Source organism: Suncus etruscus, chromosome X (assembly GCF_024139225.1).
Source record: "Suncus etruscus isolate mSunEtr1 chromosome X, mSunEtr1.pri.cur, whole genome shotgun sequence".
In the NCBI taxonomy this organism is placed as follows: domain Eukaryota; kingdom Metazoa; phylum Chordata; class Mammalia; order Eulipotyphla; family Soricidae; genus Suncus; species Suncus etruscus.
Genome location: NC_064868.1, coordinates 13,116,525 through 13,127,351, shown reverse-complemented (window position 1 = coordinate 13,127,351; position 10,827 = coordinate 13,116,525).

Genomic DNA, 10,827 nt, shown 5'->3' with positions numbered 1-10,827 from the left:
CCAGGAGTAAAGCCTGATTATCTTTCTGCTCACTTATTTTGGGAGTATTTCCCAAAAACAAACAAACAAAAAAAACGTGATCAGTGATTAGTCAATATAGCTAGTGATAGAGTGCATACTTTGCATGTGTGGGACTTGGTTCAACCCCTCACACACAATTATGATGGCCAGATAGGATTGTGACACTAGTTTATTGGTCTTTAATAGATACAGAACAGTGACAAAGCAACCAACAAAGGATGGAAAAGATTGTTCTATTTGATTTTAAAGCATACATAAGAATGCATAATCATTTTAATGCAACTTTGACTGTTTTGTAAATTTAGATTTATACTCACTTTTGGAAAGGGGATGACTTCTGCTAATCAAAAAAGTAACAAATCTAGGGCTGGAGAGATAGTGTGGTGGTAAGGCGTTTGCCTCAAATGCAGAAGGATGGTAGTTCAAATCCTGGCATCCCAGATGGTCTCCTGAGCCTGCCAGGGGCGATTTCTGAGAATAGAGCCAGGAGAAACCCCTGGGCACTGCTAGTGTGACCCAAAAACAAAAAAAAGTACAGATCTAAATTAAACTAGGGGTTTTCTCTTTGATTTTCTTGGGTACCAGAGCTTAAATCTCATGTCATTGATATGCTGGACATATGAAGTACCACTGAGCCATAGCCCCAGACCCTTAACCAAATATTTTTCATTATTTAGTTCTGTTTCTTTTCCAAGAGCTGAAAATAACCTCAATGCCCATCAATTGATAGTGGGATGAAGAAGCATAGTGGGATATAGCATAGGTACAAAACCAAACCCAACTTGGCTGTAAAGAAAGATGAATTTCTGCTATTTGCCGCTGCATAGACCATAAAGATTTGTAGTATGTTCAGGGAACTAAGTCAGAAGGAGAAATCCAATGCTTTGAGCTCACTCATATGTGGTATGTATGTATATTATATATAAACTAGAATAAAAGAAGATGATAATAGATGTTTGGACTAGACTGGCCTGAGATTACCAGAAGTGGAGGGGTTTGGGTCATACTCTGACAAGGGGAAGCACATATTGATTTCAGTGATGCACACTTGAAACCTCAATAATGTTCTAATTCAACATGCTGAAATAAAAATACAATTGATTTTTTAAAAGCCTTCACCAAATGTTTGTTGAATACTTATTCAACAAATTTCTTATTGCACATAAGAAAGCCAAAAGGGGGCCCGGAGAGATACCACAGCGGCGTTTGCCTTGCAAGCAGCCGATCCAGGACCAAAGGTGGTTGGTTCGAATCCCGGTGTCCCATATGGCCCCCCGTGCCTGCCAGGAGCTATTTCTGAGCAGACAGCCAGGAGTAACCCCTGAGCACTGCTGGGTGTGGCCCAAAAACCAAAAAAAAAAGCCAAAGGGGGGACTGGAGTGATATAGTACAGGAGTTAGGCACTTACCTTGCACATGGCTTATCCTGGTTCAGCTCTGTTACCACATATGGTCTCCCAAGTACTACCAGGAGTAATCTTTGTGCACAGAACCAGGAATAAGCTCTGAGCACAGTCAGGTGTGGCCAGAGCTGGTTTGTGTCAGGACCCAAGTTTGATCCTCAGTACTAAATGTTCACTTAATGCCACCCAGATATGGTCCTGGTGGTCTATCACTAGTGCCAAAGGGGGCCCAGTGGTCCCTAGCACCTCTGGGCCCAATGACTTACACATTATACCTGACAATGCTAGTTTAAGTATTGCTAAAGAGTGTCCCAGTTCTCAAGCCACCCCTAAAAAGCAAAAGTCAGGAATATGACACACTACCAGTATAGACATTTGTGTGAAACATTAGATGGATTGACTATAGTTTATAATAGCTAAATAACTTGAAATTGGAAGAGTAAAGATATAGAAAACAGGGAAGGTTTTATTTGAGACTACTTTGAGGACATACCCAGCAGTGTTCGGTGGCAACTCCCAGTGGCTTAGTGGAGTATGTGATGCTGGGGATCAAACCCTAGGGTCCTACATGCAATGCCTTCAATCTAGCCCTTTGGACAGCTCTCTGACTCTTCACAAAATGTTTTTCAGGTTTTCTTCTCTATATTTAAGATAGATACAACTCATAAGTATAAAAATGTTTAAGATTTTTTTCCGTTTGACATAGATACAACTCATAAGTGGTTATCAAGTGTCTGCAGAAATTTCCTTACAGTCCACACAACAAAAATATTATTTCTGCTTAGCCATGGTACATCTGGACCAGGTAACAGTATTATGATATATAAGCATATAAATAAATAATATTATTATAAATACTGTTATTTATTTCTGCCTGAGGTATAAGGGCTCCTTAACTTCCTGAATGAATGGGTGGAACCTGTAATAGTAGGAAATGTTTCAGAGTTATCCTGTGAATAGTATAGAAATCAAGACTAAAAATACCAATTAAAAGCCCAAGGCAAGACTTCTCAGCAGGGGCCGCAAGCGCTAGGAAGCGCAAGCTAGCCAAGGAAGGACCGCGGTTCGATCTCCCTGCCCCTGCGTCCCATATGGTCCTCCCAAGCCAGGGGCAATTTCTGAGCCAGGAGTAACCCCTGAGCATCAAATGGGTGTGGCCCCAAACAAACAAACAAACAAACAAACAAAAAAGACTTCTCAGCAGGAACAGAGGCCCTGATGAGATTCTGTGAAGGAAAAAGACCACCAGAGTCCTCTTCCTTGACTACATCCTATCAGGATTCTGCTCTTATGTACCTGCAGATCCCAAGCCAAGGAAACTTGGCAAAGGCCTGTCTCATCAGCTTCCCTGTGAGTATACTACAAACTTTGTTACTTTGAGGTACTTTCTTATTTGCATTTTTCAATAAAATAATTTTGCTCCAATATTTGTCTCCTGAAATTCCTTTCTGGGAGAAGAGACAAAGAACCTCTTCTAATTTAAGCGGTGGAAGTTAGGACTGACTTCTCCTTTACTTAGGAAGAACATCAGCCTTATAAGGCTCCCTAAAAATCTGGGGAGTAGGACCCAGCTCCCACAAGTGGATCTCAGGTGCAGCTTGATGGCTGCCGTGGTGAGATTGGCAGGATCTTAGTGCCTGGGAACTCATTGCAGACTTTTGTCAGTACTGAGTTTCCCTGGAACTACTTCCCCAGAAGGCAACATTGTGGCAAGCTAGGCAGAAATATGTCCCTTTTGTTTCTCTGGTGGTGACCTCCTCCAGCTTTGTGTTTCTCAGCCTTTGCACTTGACCCTAAACATGCCTTTGCATATTTACTTATTTCTTAAGGACTTCTGGTAGAAAAAGGGCAAACAGCAGCCCTATCAAGTCTTAGGTAATAGGTGCTCACTCTCTCCAGTAAAGGTAACCATTCAGTTACCTTATTATCTTCCCCTTTCTTGGGTGTTATTTTTCCATTTTGGTCTTCAATAATATTATCTCCAGAAATAAATAAGGAAAAAAGAGGTTACCAATAACAACCTACTTGTTCATTAGCTTCCTTCTTAGAAGACTTCGCAAGTATTGAAGGAAGAATATAATTATTGGCATGTGACTGACCTCGCTTCCATCCCCTGCACCTCACATAAGGTTCCCGGATGCAACACTGGAACCCCCCAGTATATCCAAGTGAGCAAGGTGATCCCCAGCACCGCCAGGCCTTCGAAGCACTATGTCTTTAGGCCCTCACTTTGATCAACAGAACAAGATGGTTGAGAATTGCCAAGAATGACCCTGAGAATCCCAAGTACCCCTTGGGAGTTGTTCCCCGCCAAAGAAGAAAATTGTTGATTTGTTAGAGGGTTCACTGAAGCTTATGCATGTTTGCACTATTGTTAAGTTGTTAAGCTACACTCCATACATCTTAAACGATAACAAGCCAATTGTAAATCATAGAATTTTAATGAACAGAATAGAGTAGGAAGAGTTATTTAGGCCTAGATTCTTTTTTGTTTTGTTTTGGGAGGCTACACCCAGCAGCACTCAGGGCTTACTCCTGCTCTGCATTCAGAAATCACTCCCAGCAGGCTCGGGGGACCATATGGGATGCCGGGGATCAAACCCAGGCTGGCCACATGCAAGAAAGAGGGTCTGGGAGCTATAGCACAGCAGTAGGGCAGTTACCTTGCATGTGGCCAACCTGGGTTTAATCCCTGGCATCCCATATGGTCCCCCGAGCCTGCCTGGAGTGATTTCTGAATGCAGAGCAGGAGTAACCCCTTTTTGGTGTGGGCCCTAAAAAATAAACAAAATTGTGGCCCCCAGAAACAATAAACATTGTGGCTTGAATGTGGAGGTCATTTTAATATAAATTTAGTATTATTTATCATAAGTAAATGTTTGGTTTGTATACATATTTTATATGCCTATTACCTGAGGTCCCATAGAAATTTCTTGGGCAGAAGGGATGGAGAGTGAGAAATGTTGAAGAAACCTCGATTTCATTGTTACTGACATGATCATCTTTTAGAGCCTGGACCTGACTATATGCCAGGGATTTGGAAAACAAACCAAATATTTGACATCAACATTCTTTGCAATTGATGACATTTTAAAAGCTCATACACATTTCATTATGCTGTTTCAGCTCAGTGGGTTTTAGTGTACTCACAAAGTTATGCAACCATGACCACTTTAGACTATCAGAAGATTTTCATTACCTTCCTAGGACACCTGGTATCCATTAGCACTCCCTCCCTTCCCCCTACTAATCCCAGGACAACTTGAATCTACTTTTTACTTCTGTGGAACTACCTTTCTGGACATTTCTGAACATTTCATATAAATAAAATTGCACAACATGTAGCTTTTATTATCTGACTTTTCTTGACTTTTCCCCCTAAACTTTAGAGAACTAAACCATACTTGAATAAGCAAGAAACTGGACTGGCCTTTATTTCAAGAATAGCTTCAACTAAATTCTGTTCACTTCAGATTGTATACTGCAAGTTTCATATGTTAGGGATTATTATAGTTATCGTTTTTCTTTTTTCTTTTTTTAATTATTTTTATTTTTTATTTTTAATTATGAGAACAATGATGCAAAGAGGAAAGGTAAAGTTAGAGTGGAAGGACAATAGCCCATAAACAGAGTTCTCAAAAGAAATCCGCTTGCGGACGCCTAAATATTGAACTTACAGTCAAAGAACATTAAGAAAAATAAGGCAGAAGCCATGTACAATTACTTTGTCCACAAGTCCCCCGATTGTAGTACATTATAACATTTCTTAGCAGTACACAAAGCAATATAAAGCCATGAGATTTATATGACTCCTTAAACATTGAAGGCATAGTATTTTTTTTATATTTTCATGCACATGCATATTAGTTTAACATCAAAAGTTTAAGTTTTTTTAAGGGTTAGAGTCAAAAGAGCACAGTAAAAATGGTGTTAGAGTGGCAAATATTGTTTGCATAGACCCACCAAAATATGGGGGGCACGGAAAGGAAAAGCCTTGGTCTAAATATAAGGAGACCCTACCCCTGAAGTTTCCTGGCATAAGACCAATAGTTATCATTATTTCTGTAAGTAAATATTTATGTCTTCCACAATTACACTTCTCCAAACTTTTGTGTTACTAATTTTTTGGTCATGTTGAAGTTGACATTTGGAAAACAAAAATAAAAAATCCCTCTCACATACAAAGTATGTGGCAAGTTTTTTTTAAGAAAAGGGAAATTTACAGTTTCTTCCTATTTTCTTAAATTTGCTGCTTCAATTAAAATTCATCAGTGCCACTATGGCCTTTTTCATGAGGACTTATTGCTACTGTGCTTTGGAATGACAAAAATTGGGAATTCTCATACATTCCAATTTTATCATTTTCCCCTCTTCTGCACATGTCCTTTCAATCATACAAATGCTGTGCAGTAAAGTTTTGGTGCCTTTAAACTGTATGCCTTGTTATAATGGTTTTTCAGACAATTAAATTATATCTCTCAAGGGATATGTATCTGTGGGATTTTCCTCTTCTCTCAAGTCTGAATTTTCTATATTCCATTCCCTATTGTAGTTCTGTTTTCTATTGTATATGTCATTTATATCATCTATCCATCAAGTTTCCTATGCAGTCATTCTATTCATAGCCCTCAAATGCCCCAAGGCTTACTCTGGTGGAGGCTTAATGTAACTTGGTTACATGTAACCATGAATGGTTATATAGATGATTTTGTATTGAATGTTAGAGTAGAATTTCTCGAAGACCTAACTTCTTTCTGAAAGGTGGAACAGACAACCATTTCTATTCTCCATGGCAACAGACTATAATAAACAGGATCAAATATTATTCTTGGCAACGTTTTGAAAACTATTGTGAATATTCAGAAGCTAATGTAGTCACAATCCTATGAATTCATAGTAGGGAATTTGAAACATAGCTAATTAAGAGTATCAAGCCATGAGTCATAGGAGCTGTGTGAGATTGTAATGTCGTTCAAATATTTGACCATCCCAGTGGTTTCATTCGAGAACACCACACCATTTGAATCAGATTTGGCAAGTGGCTTTCAGTACCCCGCCCTTAAGGAGGATTGTATGTCCCAGTGTGTGACTTGCTCTGGCCACCAACTTCAGGGTGGAAATGATCACTATCATTTTTGGGCAGAGGCTTCCAGAGCCAGCAGGGTATTATTTTGGTCTCTCTTCTTGCAACCAACGAGACCTGTTCTGTCACATTGAGGACTCTGGTTCATGAGCTTGGGCCCAGAGGTATGATGACATGAATTAGAACCTCGGTTGACTCATAATGGACATAATAAGATCAGAAAGAAAATGTCATTTTCTCCTTTTGGTTGTTGAGTGTTATGCCCAGCTTACTCTTGGCTCTGTGCTCAGGGATCATTCCTGGCAGGCTCGGGCACCATATGGAGTGCTGGGTGCTATGTGGAAAGCAAATGCCCTCCCCAGTTGTACTATTGCTCCTGTAGCAAACTTGCAGTGATCTTGGGCTGGAGCAACAACACAGCAGGTAGGGCATTTGCCTTAAACATGGCCAACCCTGGTTGGATCTCCAGCATCTCATATGGTCCCCCAGGCCTGCAGGGATTACACTTTAAAAAAACACAGTATGCAGTCTCCAAAGACTGATACAAAATCTATAAAGAGGTATGATTTCACTTACCTGCAATTTATTATGATTCACTGTGTAAGGTACATGAGCTCATCTCTAAGAGACTTTCACGTTGAGGGACAGATAAAAACTATCCTTGCTAGTCTTGCCCAGGCTCAATTTAATACAGTCTCTTTAACTATTCCATGGTGGGCTGGAAACATGACTCAGTGGTCGTGCTATGGTACATGCCTGGCCTGTATTTAATGCCTCAGGCTGAATTCAACCCCTAACATGGCCAAAGAGCCCACATCCTCTGTGTGCATCGCATAGTGCTGTTTTATCCTCTGCCACAATCGAAGCAGAGCTTACCTTGGCAATTGCTGGCGGCAGAAGAGAACTGGCATTAAAAGTTAGGAATGGAGGGGGGAATTTGATGCCTTTCTTGATTTACTGATGAATTTGAATCATATGCCAGGGTTCACCTTTCAAGGCAATGGAAGGAAACTCTCAGGCAGGCTGTGGTAACAGTGATATGCAGGATTTTTATGTTTATTGCTGGAAAGGCTTGTGCACATGAAGGCTTGAATTTTTTAAAAGAAAATGACTAGTCAAAGCAGAACACTGGAATATTTTATGAAAATGTTGATTGGTTGGGTTTGGGTTTGGGGGCACACACACCCTCTTCCAGCAGTGCTGCTGGGGGGCTACTACTGACTCAGTCCTGAAAAATGGGGGTAGGGCACTGATGGCAATGACCGGGGTATCAGATAGTGCCAGGGGTTGAGCCCAGGCCTCCTTCATGCAAAGCACGCACTCAGCCAGATTAGGGCTATCTCTCTGGCCCTGAACATCAGTTCTGGCATGTGAGACAAACATTCTCCCACTGAGCTATCTTGCCATCCCCAGAATGTGTATAATTAAGCAGTTCTAAGCAACCCCAGTATCTACTTTATAGGGCATTGGAATGTAACCTTCACTTCAGACAATGATGATTAGGGCAAGGCAACAATCCAATAAGGGGGCAACTGCTTGTTTCTAATCCACATAGGTACATCCAAACTGACTACAGTGCCTGGTGATGTCTTAGATTTACAAACCAGGGAACACACTTTGTTTATGGTATGTTTAAAAGGAAAAAGAGCAGGCAGGTAATGAAAGATTGCAAAAGCCTTTTTTTTTAAATCAGGAATTAAGATTATGACTGGCTATCGATTATGTTCCTTAGAATTGATTAGCTTTTAGGCAAACTGGGCTTTGTTACTCTGGAGAGGAGAGAAAGAAACCAGATTTCTCTGCACAGTTGTGGAAGACAGCTGGGTTTCCAACCAGTGAAACAGTATCTTAAAAGCTAAAAATTCAGTTCAAGTAGAGTTTGGGATAGCAGCTGGAGTCCTTTCAGTAAGGCCAGACTGTTCTTTTTCATACAATATATGCTGAAAAGTTATACAGCCTATTTTCCTTTCCCAAACTGGGATTTGCTTCCACGTACTATTGGAAATAATGTTGTTTTCCACTCTGTTGTTCATGGTCACTCTGACTTTACCTTCAAATCTAATGTCATTGATTCTGAATTACTTTTTCTGCTTCATTTTTCCCTTTCAGGATAACAGTCCAAGATCATCTATGCAACAGTAAAAACAAATCTTATTTTGGTCACATATACTTGGGAAAAGTATAAAATTACTGATTCCTAGGATATGTCATTTGAATGGTCAAATTGCCAGCCATTGGAGTTCTGTGTTTTTCCACTTGTGAGAAAAGTATAATCACTTTCATTATTTTTAAATCAAATCAGGAGTCATTGTCTTTGAATCTGAGCCCATTCATTTGTAGTTTTGTCTCGGAGATCCTGGCAGGGAAGTCTTGAGTCTCCAACTTGAGATGGAGTACAAACTCCTAGTATTTGTAGTAATAACTCGATATCCTTGAAGGAAAGGAGTCATAAATGTGTATCAAACATGACCTCTTTTTCCTCCATGAGTAATGCATTAGATGTTTAGAGTCTATAAAGATAAAAACTCCAATGAAATGAAAGGAATCCATCTAGGTCAGTTTTTAAAGTTTTTATTTTCCTTTTTTGGTTAGTAAGCAGGTTCTTGGAGCAAGAGAGACTTTGCTAACAAAAAGCTCCAGTTTGCCCTTCAGGGTAAAGCCATTTGCTTTAATCTACTTTTTTTTTTGTTTCGTTGTTTTTAGGGGTTAGTTTTGTACCACACCAGCTTACTCCTGGCTCTGAGCTCAGGAATACTCCTAATATTACACAGGGAACCATATGGGATGCTGAGGATAGAACCTGGGTCAGCTGCATGCAAGGCAAATGCCTTACCTGCTGTGTTCCAACCCCTGCTTTGACCTACTCTGTCCAATCAGTCAGGTAAAAAGAGTAGAGCAAAATGTTTTGGAATCCTTAAATGCCAGTTGGCTAGTGGCCTAGTAACAAATTATTTCAGAGGAATATAACTGTGCTTTATCTTTTTTTTAGGTACTGATTGTAAGCTATACTCTCTTATATTTCTGCGCCTCACAATAAACATTTTAAAAGGTAACCTTGGCTTTATAAGGTGTTTCTCTTTTAGGGTACACACAGTTTAGACAGTTTAAAAATTGCAGTAGGATCCTTTTCTAAGAAATTCTTGGTTTTCCCAAGGTTTACTTTAGTGAAGACATGGTAGTAGCCCGAGTACTATAAGTATAACTTGTGACTTTATGGGCTATTTTAGTAGTTTAATCTGGTGCATATGACAATATGCATATATATGTATTATTTCTTTTTCTTTTCCTCCCTAGTTTTGGGTCCACACTCAGGAGTATCAGGGCCTATAGGAATAGCTCTTTACTCAGAGGACTATATGCAGTATCAGAGATTCAAACTTGGGATAAAAGGGGCCAGAGAGATAGTACAGTGGTAGGGCATTTGCCTTTCACACAGCGATCCAGGACGGATGGTGGATCGAATCTTGGCATCCCATATGGTCCCCTGAACCTGCAGGATTGATTTCTGAGTGCAGAACCAGGAGTAACCCCTAAGTGCAGCTGAATGTGATCCCCCCAAAACCCAAAACAAACAAACAAACAAACAAACTTGGGACAACAGAATACAAAGCAAAGCTTTGCATTTTTCTCTACCCATCCACTCTAAGATTTTTTGTTTGTTTTGGGGCCACACCTGGTGGCGCTCAGGGGTTACTCCTGGCTTTGCACTTTGAATTTGCCTCTGGTAGGCTCATGACAGGCTTGGGAGACCATATGGAATGCTGGGGATCAAACCCGGGTTGGTCCTGGTTCAACCACATGTAAGGCAACCTCCCTACCTGCTTGCTGTGCTATCACTCCTTCCCCCTAACTTCATTTTTGACATATTTGTGTTGTATGAGCTTTTGCTGACATTTCCCAGGGGAAATATCCTTGCATAGATTTAAAAAAAAATCAGTTTCTTGGGGTCAGAGAGGTGGCGCTAGAAGTAAGGCGTCTGCCTTGCAAGCGCTAGCCTAGGACGGACCGCGGTTCGATCCCCTGGCTTCCCATATGCCCCCCCCCCAAGTCAGGGCCAATTTCTGAGTGCATAGCCAGGAGTAACCCCTGAGCATCACTGGGTGTGCCCCCTCAAAAATCAGTTTCTTGTTTCTAAAAATAATGTAGGCCTGGAGGAACAGTGTAGTGGCTGAGAAAGTGCCCACCTTGTGAGCAAGTGTTCAGTCAAAAGTCCAATTCCCCAGTGTCACCACATGTGGCATCCTGGTGGCCCTATAAGTAATTTCCTGGCACACCACAGTCAAGTGCCTGTGCCAGCACCACAAAGGGCCAATCTCTCAGG